Raw genomic sequence first — 13,547 nt, 5'->3', positions numbered from 1 at the left:
AATTTATGGCGAATTAAGCGGACGTATCATTCGGGATTCGGAATACGTAAAATTCGTGAACGATTCGCGAATAATCTGAGAGTGCCACATAATACGTGACTTGGGTTCGGAGTTGCAAACGTACGCGAATAAGACGGTAAAATTCGTGATACGGAAAAATTCGCGAATGATTCACTAATCATTCGCGAACTTACTAGCTAGGCTCAGACACACAACATGTACAATCAATGTTTTAAAATTATAGAGTTGAGATGCATGTACAAGCAATGTATATATGCCCTGTGCATAATGGGGTATATTTGACAGGGGCTTTTCCTGAATTTGACAGGAATGCCATGTCATTCGACTCATTCCACTTTTGATAGGCCCTCTCTATCAAATTCATGAAATTTACACGGGCCACCGTTGGGCTTCATTTTTGACGGGCAAAAATTGGAAGCATTTTAGAATGCAAAAATCAGAAACTTGGCTGAAATACTTTTTTTTTTTTTTAGAAAGAGCGATCTCTGTTCATCCGTCGGAATTAAGAGATGAAATTCTCAGTAGCAATTTCGTTCAATTTGAGTTTAATATTTAGATTCTTTTCTACTTGTTAAGTAATAGATTTGAGAATCTGATAAACAAAATTGGTTCATGAAAACCTAACTTTTTTGATTTTAACGAGAGTCTCTCTCTGATTCGTAATCATTATCTTCGTTTTGAAAATCCAATTTGTAATCCGAACATCTTAATCTCTTTCACCCATCAAATCTTTTAAAATAACATCGATTTTTCGACCTAAATTCATATATGTTCTATGTTTCGTCTTCAAGCTATTACGCAGGGGAAATACGATGAGACTATGATATTGATTGATGAGATGTGAAGAGGTGTGTATGACATAGTCCATGTTAGAAGCAAGCTTACAGTACCTTTTATGCAAGCAGAAAAATTTAAATGTTGTTTTGATTTGATATGTACACGATTACTGTGTCTAATTGTGCAGGATAATGTAAATAAGGTGAAAAATGTCTTCACCTCAGGATCCGTTTTACATTGCTGAGAATGAAATTCAAGAATCTGTAGGTGCTTTATACCTTTTTTACCCATTTGGTGAAGTTTTCTTTGGTTTTGCATTATTTTATTTTATTTTATTTTATTGGTGTTACAATTCATTCATAATGGATGTATGGCAGTGAGTTTGTTTTAAGATATGGTGACAATTATTGGTTGACTCGAATTTGTTTTTCTCTAGATACTGTGTATTCTTAATCATCAGATACTGTAAAGATTAGCCGAGAATTTCAAATTGGAATGTCTTGTCCAAAATCAACTAAATTCGGCTGGATTTTGGTAAATTTCACAACGGAATGTACATTGTATACTTTAATAATTGATATCCTTCATATCCAGCTCGGTATCATTGAATTTCCCAGCTAATTTTGAAGATTCGGTGGGGTTATTTTATCGACTTAGTCAAACCTGGTTTTATTGCTTATGGTTTTTATCATTTTTCGATATTCAAGTAATCAACAAGAAAGATGATCACAATTGCTCAATAAACTTGCTGCAAGTTTGAATAGTTTGGATACATGAGAGGATGTACTGGAGCCTCATAATGGTAAAAGATGCAGAATAGATGCATATCCAGTGTTTATTCTGAATTTAGGTTGCCCTAAATCCAGTTATGGTTTGACTTTTGAACCATCAAAGACGCTCGTTGAGTTCAAGGTTAACCATCTTTTTCCAACTGCCTTTTTATTTTTATTTTAGTGCCTCGTTCAACGAGTTTGATTCTCCATAGCTTGTTGAATTTTTCTTTGAAACTTAAGGTTTGTACTGTCTTTATGACTCCTAGCCTGGTGCGTTAAGGGAGTAGTCTGATTGTTAGGAAGCGCCCTTAACACAACCTTAGCTAAATTTTTTTTTAAGATAGCAGCATGATTACGACTCCTTATTTACTGTACTTGTTTGCAGGACTGGATTCCAATACTTGTTCGCAGTTTTGACTGTTTATGTTTGTGGTTGTTCTTCTTTCGACAGCTTTGATGGTATGCATTATAATGTCTCTCTAATTTTCAGATGAGGTACGTATTTTCTAAATGTAACAGGGAAATGCCATTAGTTGCAAAGAAAAAGAAAGAACTTTGGCCTTAGCTTTACTTGAATGCACAGAATATGTATTCTATTTATGAGTTTCTTTGGCAGCGTTCTCGATAGTCTTATTCGTACTCTTTTTTGTTTTGTTTTGTTTATGTTTCCTCAAAGGTCTAGCATCATAACATTTCGTCTTTAAGGAACTACCTTCCTGAGATACCAATACTGGCCTTGACAGTTGTTCCTATGTAAGTTTGTTCCCTTTTCTTTGCAAGAATGGTAGTTTAGTAGTAATTTTAATATCTCTGGGAGTCATGAAATGAATCATGCATCTGACTATCCACCGTTTCTCTATCTTTTATGTCAGAGTGGTTTATAATTTCATGGATCTACATTTGATGTGATGATGTTTAACAGAAATGCGGAATTATATGATGTAGATGGAAAGCTTGGTGATGTTATGATTGGACAGGTGATCAATTAGCCGAAAGTGTTCAGCATTTTAGGCAATAGACCATGCCACTATGGTTATTGGATTCTAATACTCTCAAGCAGCAGTTTTTTCTTTCTTACTTTGTTTCATTTTTTGATGTTTGTCGTCTTCTTCGATGTTGTTTGGACGAAGAATTCGTATGGTATTGAAATTTATCAATATATGTTAATTATAAGTTAAAAATGTTCTTCATTTTTATGTTTATTTACAAATTAAGCAATTAAAAACACTATTTAGATAATTATTGAAAATATTGTATTGGCTGGCAATACAAATTGACGAGTAATGCCTGTCCAAAATTATTGACAGTTGACGCTCGTAGTTTATTGTTGCTCATTATTAACAGGAGGTCCCCATAAATTACTGTCTTCGACACCTTAAAATATGACAGGCGGTTTGACAGAAAGGGACTGTCAGTAATCCTTATAAACGACACACCTAGCCCGTCGAAAAGGGTCATTTCTGGCGTAGATCAATGCTTCAAGTATGATAGATGGACAGCTATAGACTTCGCGTAACAAAGCGTTAGGTGTTATGTAACAACGAATATTAATTGGATTGCTCAAGGTTATAAGTAGCTTTAACACAGAACCTCAGTCTCCAGACACTCAACACTGATAAGGCAAGATTATTTTTTTTGTTCTTTTTTTGTGGCCTCTGAAGATGATAATGATTGTAGTTTCCGTTATGTTTTTCCTTTCACTTCTCATTATATCTCTTCATTTGAATATAGACAATCTTTGGGGTAGAAAAAATACAACCACTACCGAGTCAGCCGGTGGTGGTAACAAGCAACTCCCACCTGGGAGCTCCGGTTGGCCATTCATTGGTGAAACTATTGAGTTATACAGAGCAGGTCTAGATGGTGCACCGGAGAAGTTTTTCTTTGATAGGTTTCGAAAATACTCATCTCAAGTATTTAAGACTTCATTGATCGGTGAACTTACCTTCATCGGTTGTACTGCTTCTGGCAATAAATTCTTATTCACAAACGAAAGTGAAGATAAAATCATAAATGCTTGGTATCCTCCAGCCGTTCGTAAACTCCTACCTATAAGTACTCAATTTTCAAAAGATCAAGATTTTTTTAGCATCTCGCAAGGCTTATCCGAAATTTCTCAGCCAGGAGGTGGTGAAAAGCTACATTGGCACCATGGATTCGATGACATTTTGAGACTTATTGGGATAAATATATGAGCACAAACGATGAAACCATGACTATTACAGTACACCCTTTAGTCAAGAACTACAGCTTCCAAATGGCCTGTCGTTTGTTGTTGAGCATGGATGTAGAGCAAGAAGCTCATTGCATTGATGAATTACAAAAATAATTTGTTGTTTTGTTAGATGGCATCTTGTCGATACCAATAGATTTTCCAGGAACAACATTCAACCTCGCCAAAAAAGATACCAAATTAATAAAAAAGCAAATCGTAACTATGATCAAGCAAAGGAAGCTCCATCTTCTGTCTCATGAAAATACGCCAACACGGGATGTACTGTCACTTATAATCATGTTTTTTTGAGGAAGATAGTAGCAAGTTCATGGAGGAAACATTCATAGCCGATATAATTCTGGGTCTCATTATTGCGGGGCATGACAGCACTACTTCTATCTTGACAATGGTGGTGAAGTATTTCGTTGAGTTCCCAAACGTTTACGATCAAGTCCTCATAGGTACGTGCATCCATTACAACAAATATATATCTATCTAACAAGAAGTTCATGGATCTCTCCTTAACTATCAAAAATTATATAACTCAGTGTTTTTTTTTCTTTACACGAGAATAGAACAATCCGTGATTCCAAAGTCCAAAGGAACGGAAGAACTGTTAAATTGGAGTGACATTCAAAAGATGAAGTACTCATGGAATGTGGTTTTTGAAGTAATTCGACTTGCGCCACCTGCGCCAGGAGGATTTAAACAAGCCATGGCAGATTTCTCATACGCAGGATATGGCATTCCAAACGGATGCAAGGTAGCTTACTTATACGGTTTACACAGCTAAATATGTAGGACTGATGCAACACTAATTATATATTATTTGCTCATACAGCTATACTGGAGCTCAATGGAAACACATAATAATCCTAATAACTTCCCGGATCCAGAAAATTTTGTTCCTTCGAGGTTTGAAGGGGGGGTCCGTCTCCATTCACATATGTTCAATTTGCAAGAGGACCTGGTATGTGATCTAGCAAAGACTATGCTCGGGTTCAAATACTTGTCTTTATTCACAATCTCGTAAGGAGGTACAAGTTGGAGAAATCGATAGCTTTCAATCCTAAGGACGAAGAGAAGTTGATATTTAAACCATTTCCAACATTTACGAAACGCCTCCCTATTTATCTTCAATCTCACTAGGAAGAAGAGACGTAGTTGCATCTTTTCTAATGACTACACCTAAGTAAATCTAAAGGTTATAAACTACTCAAACATTCAAGATTCAAGATGAACAAGATAGAAAGAACATGAAAAGTAAAGATCAACACAAACATATAACGTGGTTCGGCCATGAAGACCTACGTCCACGGGAAAGAAGATGTTTTATTTATTGATTATAAGGTCTTACCTTGAAAGAACTACAAATGTCACTTAGACTTATTATTCTTTCTATATCTAGATCTCTCTCAGGAATTCTCTGTAGAAAGACCATCTAAAATGTTACATAAGTTGTCCATCTCCTTCTACATGGGATGGTATTTATAGACAAATTAGGCTCGTGAAGGCCTGGTCGAGCTGGTGGAATTATCGTACATCGCCTTCGACGCTTCAGACTGATTCTATATATACTATTCCTCGTGATGGCCTGCTTGGTTCTCCCTCTGATTTGTCTCGCTCCGTTCGTTATCGTGTAGGTCTTCTCAGGAGAACCTCGTGCTCTATCACCTCTGGATCGTAGTATAGATCGCCCGAGCCTTCCATTGCGATGTAGGATCATGCACATCTGTTCTTATCCTTCATTAAATGCAGTCCTTCTTTTTAGATTTGACCGTCTAAGCCGATTAGACCACTCCTCACACGCGTCATTCATGTGGTGTTTGTAGCAGTTGCCTCGATTCAGACGAACTTACCTTTTCAGAGTAGGATTCGGTGTTCCTACCCCCTCATATTATCATGTATTCACCCCTTAGGATATTGACACGTGGCCATCGGGTAATTTATCCTTACATTTTGCTCCTTTTCTTTGCAACTTGCCAAGGGCATGTTGGGAAGAAACCTTCGAAACCTCCTCGTTTTTATAGCCACGTATGCATTTTAATGCGTACTTGTTAGTTGGATTTGAGTATCCTAAAGAGAAGATATTTTCTCTTTAATGGTCGTCCTTCGCGATTTCTGTCGTCTTGTTTGCTACGCCTTGACCATGTTGGGTTAGGAAATATTGATTGGTTTTTCGAGGATTTTTATTCCTCTTGTGGTGGAGAATTGATTCTCTTCATCCTTAATGTGGAGTTCGAAGCCCCTCTTTCTTTCTTCATAGGAGGTTTTTATGTCTAGCAAACATTGTCCTTCCCGTACTCCATGGCAACGAGGGGCTTATTCTTGTTTTCTTGAGCATGATAGTATGCCCTCTCATTTATTTAATACTTCGGTTTTTCTTAATCTAGTTTCTAGATCATCACCGATGTCTTCTTGGAAAGACCTATCTTTTCCCGTGTCGTTTTTAGCTTATTGACGGTTTAAGGGAATTGATTTGTCTGCTAGTGTATTGAACTTTTTGCTGGAAGATTTCATGTTTGCCGTTGTATTTATTTTTACGGGCAAACTTGGAAACACTTCATATAGAGTTTTTCTTCTGGCGATTGGCCTTGGGAACACTTTGCGCCGTGTGTTTTTTCGCCCATTTTGGCTTAGACACATTTCCTGCTGCTGTGTGATTTGTCATTTAGTAGCTAACAAATATTTTCATGCTTTCATCTGGTGGTTGTATATCGCCTGAGCTGCTGAGCATGCTGAGGTATAAAATATTTTTTTAATATTTAAACATATATATATACCTTGCCCTTGTTTTATGCCTTAGCATCCGCCGGTGTTGATGGTGCGGTGATAGAAGGCTACTGGTGGTTCAAAGCTGTTGGAGATTTAGGGATTGCTCCTTCTCGTGATGGATGTACCGATCCGAGATTGGAATCTCAAATGTCCCACTCTAATAATGTAGTTGCTTCTGACAGCAGTTTCCCCAGCGCGGATGAACACGATGTCGGCGAGGCATAATTTTAATACTTCATTGTTTTTTGTTTGATAACCCCTTAGGTTTTCTGGGCTAGGTGCCCTCGTGTAACCGACACATTTTAATGGAATGGATGATAGGTTTCCTTGTTGAACTATCTCACTTGTTGTGTTTATTTTACTGGATCTGAGGGGTTTCGATACGCATTTTTGGTCCGATCATGGGTGACAAATCCAAGGAGTGATCAGTTCCTAAATTGGATAAGGAATCTCTTACAGTGTTGGACCTTAAATGTAGCATAATCCCTTTCACGCCGTGCGCCACCGTGGGATTGAATTTTTTAATGGTGTCATGTTTAGGTTACACCTGCCCCTTGGTCGAGTGATCAGATATTTGAGTCACTGTCTTTTTAACCGTGTCTTGAAGGGCGATATCTTGGTCAAGTGATTCTTGTCTTAGCCAGAGGTAAGTACCTTGATTATGGATATCTCCTGTTATGGCAAGACATCACCCTATTCATGATCGTGATGGCATTACCTTAGATCTGTGTCCGTCTTAGGTAGCTTAGGGTATCCCCCGCATTATTCGATGTAGAATGGAAGGTGTGGCTAGCACCGTGCCATAGTCTTGATGGGATTTTGTTATAATACAAGTATGATATGGTTATTCTATATGAAAATATAAAGTAAGAGATCAAAAAATAAATAAAAAGAATAAAAACAAAAATAAGCAAAAATAAACAACAATCAAAGCAAACGGATGAATATGCACTCAAAAGAGGGTTTATAAACCCTTAATACAGTTGAGGAAGGTTTCGTGACCTTTTACAAGTAGGGATTATGCTCCATTCTCGGATTATGCTTTTAGGTATCTGATGTTCCCTGGGCGTTCGATTTCTTCAACATTGGATTTAAGCAACCTGTATGCTCCATCGCCTGCCTTGGCTATGACTGTTAGTGGGCATTCCCATGTGGGTGCAAATTTGCCTGATTCGCGCTGATATGGCGGAATCTCGCGCCAAACTTTATCTCATGGGCTAAATTGTCTTTGATGAACACGTTTGTTGTATTCGCGAGCTAACCTCCGATGATAGTTTTCTATTCTTTGGAGAGCTATTTCTCTGTTCTCTTCCAGAACGTCTAACTTGAGAGTATCATGTCCGAGGTTAGGTTTTTCTCCCATGCCTCTGTCTTAGTTGTAGGAATCATTGCTTCAGTTGGGATGATCGCTTCCATGCCATATGTGAAAACTAAGGGAGTTATCCCTGTTGCTTATCTCCGAGTGGTTCGGTAGGCCCAAAGAACGTTATGCCACAACAACTGGCACTGAATCCGTCTAGCTTCTTTTTGAGCATGTCAGCAATGGTTTTATTAGTTGCCTATGCCTGGCGATTTCTCTCGGGATATATGGGTGTGGATTTATTTTTACTGATTTTGAAACAGCTGAAGATAAGATCAATGTTTTTCTCTCGGAGTTGGGCCCCATTGTCAAATACAATGGCGGTTGGGATACCGAAAAGACATATGATATGTACGAAAAGAAATTTAAAGACATCATGGTATCAGATGTGTCTTAGGGATGAGGCTTCTACCCACTTTGTAAATTAGTTTGTGGCAAAGATTAAGTATTTTCATTGTCATATTCCAGCTCGTAGGGGTCCAACGATGTCGACCCCCCACTTGGCGAATAGCCAGGGTCTTAGGACAGACTTTAGGTCCATTGATGGTGCATGCCTTATTTTTCCAAATTTTTGGCATTCTATGCAGGATTTTTCTATTTGCTTTGAGTCCTCGTTCATATAAGGCCAAAAGTATGCTTGAAGTCTTGCTTTGTAATATAGGTATCGTCCCCCACTATGGTTCCCTGCGTAACCATAGTGTATCTCCCTTAGTATCTCTTGGCCTTCGTGAAAGTAAAAGCATCTGAATAGGGGTCCTAGGTATATGATTGTTTATAAAGAATGCCATCCCGGAGCTAGTAATTCCCGGATCGTGATATTATTTTGTGTGCAAGATGGTGGTCGCTTGGGAGATCTTCGGTGGCTAGATAGTTCATGATTGGTGTTATCCAATCGTCCTCGGGCAGAGCCTCCGTTTGGGTGGCTGAGCCTACATTAAGTATTTCCATGTCTCCTTATAGGGGGATGAAGGGGAGCATGACCCTTTTAATTCGAACGTTTATCCTCCGTATCTACTGTCATGGAGGCTATAAACGCTAAGGCGTATGCATGCCTATTGTTGTTTCTGTTCAAATGTATGAATGTGATATTTGGCATTAGTTTGATGTGGTGCTTAGCCAATTGGAGATATTGCTGCAAACATGGATCAGCAGCCTGATATCTTCCATCGATCTGTCGGACAACAAGATGTGAGTCGCTCGTAAGCCTAACTTCAGTTATTTCGAATGCAGTTATTACTCGGAGGGCATGTATTACTGCCTCGTACTCAGCTATGTTGTTTGTAACGGGGAATTCTATCCTTAAGCTATAAATGATCCTTCGGCCGGTCGGGATCTTAAAGACCATTCCGACGCTAAACCCTTCTGAATTTCATGATCCGTCTACAAAGACTTCACATCGTATTGGGTTCTCTGAGCGAAGTAGCTCGGGAGGATCTTGTAGCTCGTCCTCCATTCCGGGGATTTCTTCGATTTCGTCGGCATCGTCTAGAGGGAAATCGGCTAAGAAATCTACAACCACCTGGGTTTTTATTGTTGTTTGGGCTTGGTATTTTACCCCAAATTGTTTAATTTGTGCTCCCCATTTGGAGATTCTACCTGCCCCGTCGGCATGGTCTAGTACAGATTCTATCGGAGATTTTGTGATGACTGTCCCAGTATGAGCATGAAAATATGTTCGTGACTTTTGTGTTGCATAGACCAGAGATAAGACTATCTTCTCGATCTTGGAATAGTTTTTCTATGCCGATGTCAGAATCTTGCTTATGAAGTAAATGGGATGTTCTACTTCTTTGTCTATCCGAGTTAACACCGCATTAATCGAGGTATTAGTTGCTGACAGATAGAGGTAAAGGTTCTCGCCTGGGTTAGGATTTTGTAGAATTGGTAAGGTAGCTATATGCTGCTTAATCCTCTGGAAGGTTTCTTCGCACTCAGTGCTCCATGAGAATTTTTCTCCCTTCTTCAAGGTATTAAAGAATACTTTGAGTTTATCAGACGATCTGGCGATGAACCTTACTAGGGCCGCCAATTGACCGTTTAGCCTTTGCACGTCCTTGACCGTGGCATGCGAGGGAATTTATAGTATGGCTCGTACAATGTATGGGTCGACTTCGATACCTCGTTTGGTGACCAAATATCCCAATAATTTTCCTGAAATTACTCCAAAGACGCATTTTGTCGGGTTAATTTTCATATTAAACTTTCACATTTGTTTGAATATCTCTTGGAGATCGTTTGCGTGGTTCTATGGAAGCTTTATCTTGACAAGCATATCATCCAGATACACTTCTAGAGTTTTATGTATCCAATTGTCAAACATTTTTTCCACCATTCTTTGGTAAGTCGCGCCTGCGTTCTTTAGTCCGAATGGCATCTTAGTATAATAGTATAGACCTCGGGGAGTGAAGAAGGCGATATGCTCGTGATCTTCCTCGGCGAGTGGGATCTGGTTGTACCCAGCGAATCAAGGTTTGTAAAGCGTGAATCGAAAAATAACTCGTTTTCTCATTTCTAAGAAGCGAAGCATATGTTGAAGTGTGAAACGTAGATTCATGGTTGATGTTTGAAGAGGATATTTTCTTATAAATAACATTAAATGTTAGTAATTATTATAAAATCTAGGAAGATAATATTTATATAAACTTAATATAAGTCTCGAAGTCATAAAAAACTAAAGCGTAGAACAATGGTTAACCTCGTTAGAGTCGAGTTGGAGGTGGAAGGTTCAATTCCCACCAAGAACTTCTTAATTTTCTTTTAAAACAGGGGTGAAATGCGTTGACTGGTCAAGAATCAAATCTTAATTGAAGGAATCTTCCGCTTCTACTATGATTCGCTTCAGATGAACGAGTTGGAGCGAAATAAAAAAAAAATGAAACGACTCGTACGAGTCACGCTTTGACAACCTTGCCGAGTATCCATCCATTAGGGATAGTAGTCCATATCCGGATGTTACTTCTACAAGATGGTCAATGTTGGGGAGTGGAAAGATGTCATTTGGATAAGCTTTATTAAGATCACTAAAATCAATGCAAATCCGCACTCCTCCATTTTTATTTGGTACTATCACCATGTTAGATATCCATGTTGGATATTGCACTTCTCGGATGACTCCTGATGCCTCCATCTTTTTTAATTCTTTTTGAATTGCTTCGTAGTATTCTGGCGCTACCTTTCACATCTTTTGCTTCACATGCTTGTGTTTAAGATTGATTTTCAAATGATGGGAGCAGACTTCTGGATCTATTCCAGGCATGTCTTCCATGCGCCATGCGAAGACATCGGAATATTCTCTTAATACTTGCACTAAATTTTCTTCTTCCTCTTTGTCGAGGAGAGTTCCAATTTTAACCATATCCGGATTTTCGGGCGGTCTGATATTTGCTTGTTGTTAGAGAATTGCTCGGTCGAACTCGCATGCGTTGCTATCTCAAGCATGTTTGTCAATGTTAGTGACCAAAACTATAAGTCTTGACTTCTAGTCTATTATAGATAATTCTCAGACTAGGATATAAAGTGTAGTTGAGCTCAAGTACTTCATGGAGATTCATCATACAAGTAGAAGAACTACTCAAGGAGCCGGCGGAACTTCTCGACAAAAAGGTATGTGAAGACTTGAACTTATATATCACTCAAAAGTCTATATACTCTAGATCTATATCCTACTCTTTGAGACAAGAAGTCGTATGCTATATATATAGACTTTGATTATACACATTTGGTATTTCGAGACGAGTATACCTCGCCTATCTATATCTCGAAATATGAGTTGGTAAGCTTTTTGCTTTAACCAAGTTTATCTTTACCATGTGACGAAAGTCATGATATGTTTCAATCATCTTGAAAATTGCTTTGACGAGAAATGGTGTAACAACTGTATAACGTCCTCTAAGAATGTTTCAATGATTGAAATGATAGTTTAGATTACATAACCAATGGTGGACATAAGCATTGTTGTGTAAACACATTTATGTATAAGTCCTATTCCTTGAACCAAAGTTTGCGAACTTTGTTGATCAAGAGAACCGGAAGAATGGCGTGAGCCAAGTCCGCGAACTTAGTCCGCGAACAGCCGAAGTTCTTAAAACCGAGAATTTCTGCTGGAGTTGACAAACTACTTGCGTAAAGCTAAGTCCGCGAACTCAGTCCGCGAACCGGCGAAGTTCTCATATCTGAGAATTTCTTCTGGAGTTTGTAAACTCTGCCCGGTAACTTAAGTCCGCGAACCTAGTCTGCGAACTTGAGAAGGTTATATATCTGAAGATTATTTCTGAACTTAAACTTAAAAAGACTAAGGAATGCAGTTTGGAAACCGTGGATATAAAAGTTCATGAACCGATTCAAGTGAATCAAATCATATTTGCTTCAATTGTGTCTTGTGTAGTACATAAGATTTCCTTGCAATTGAACAACTCTCTAACTAGTTCATTTGAAGTCATTTGAACTAGTTATGGTGAAGAAGAACATGGTTGATATGAAATGCTCATATGGCTAACCTTTTGGTTAAATATTGTTGAACCAACAAGTGCATAGTTTGGGTACGGTTAACAAACCTAGAAGCGTGCATTGTCAAGTGTGTGTAACAATCTAAGTTTTCGATATAACGGTTGCGATATATTATCTTGAATCTAAATCAGGTTTTCATTTAACGGTGGATATCTATTTTTTGTTACCAAGGTAACTTAATTAAAAACCCTGATTTGAAAGACTATATAAAGGAGACATCTAGTATTGTGCAAAACTAATCCCCACACCTTAAGTGTGATACTAGTTTGCACCCTAGAGTCGTTTCTCCTTTAACCTTTGGGTTTCTTCTTCTAAAACTAGGTTAACGACTTAAAGACTTCATTCGGATTGTGAAGCCAGACCGATACTACTTTTATCGTAGTTGTGTGATCTGATCTTGCATCTTATATCGTATGAGTACAATCAGATTGATTGGCTTGAGATTTATATCTCCGATATGCAAGATATAAAAAGTAGTCCCAAACATCTTCGTCTCATTGTTTGTGATTCCGCAACATCTTGTTTCGCTACCATACGATTAAGATTGTTGTGAGGTGATTGATAACTCTAGACTGTTCTTGGGGAATATAAGACAGTATTATAAATTGGTTCATGTTCACCTTGATTATTATCAAAATACGGAACAAAACCTTTCGGGTTTATCTTGGGGAGACATATTGATCCTTTGATAGACTTGTCTGTGTGAGACAGATTTGTTTATTGACAAAGCCTGCGATTTTGGGTCATAACTACATTTTAGTTGTGGGTGAGATCAGCCAAGAGAATCAAGTGCGCAGTATCCTGCTGGGATCAGAGGCGTAGGGAGTACAACTGTACCTTGGATCGGTGGGAGACTGATTGGGGTTCAACTACAGTCCAGTCCGAAGTTAGCTTGGAGTATGCTAGTGTTTGTAGCGTCTTAATACACTGTGTGTTTAATCTGGACTAGGTCCCGGGGTTTTTCTGCATTTGCGATTTCCTCGTTAACAAAATTTCTGGTGTCTGTGTTATTTCAATTTCCGCATTATATTGTTTTATCTTTATAATTGAAATAAAACAGGTTGTGCGTTAGATCATCAATTAAAGTAATCCAACCTTAATTTGGTTGTTGATTGTTATT

General features: G+C 38.3%; 1 long non-coding RNA gene across 3 annotated transcripts; it reads left to right on the top strand.

The window, feature by feature from the left end:
* The first annotated feature begins 487 nt into the window (after positions 1-487).
* On the top strand, positions 488-2,716 carry LOC113326037. Of its 3 annotated transcripts, XR_003348251.1 has the most exons (6): positions 488-869; positions 986-1,061; positions 1,235-1,710; positions 1,957-2,066; positions 2,248-2,324; positions 2,494-2,716. It is a non-coding gene; the product is annotated as an uncharacterized LOC113326037 (long non-coding RNA). The 3 variants fall into 3 exon arrangements; XR_003348252.1 differs by lacking the exon at positions 1,235-1,710 and having other exon boundaries at positions 2,517-2,716; XR_003348250.1 differs by lacking the exon at positions 1,235-1,710.
* The last annotated feature ends 10,831 nt before the right edge of the window (positions 2,717-13,547 follow it).

This window comes from Papaver somniferum, unplaced genomic scaffold (genome assembly GCF_003573695.1).
Source record: "Papaver somniferum cultivar HN1 unplaced genomic scaffold, ASM357369v1 unplaced-scaffold_10, whole genome shotgun sequence".
NCBI lineage: Eukaryota > Viridiplantae > Streptophyta > Magnoliopsida > Ranunculales > Papaveraceae > Papaver > Papaver somniferum.
Note: the sequence above shows the minus strand (reverse complement) of the source record. Positions and strands in the feature narration are given on the sequence as shown.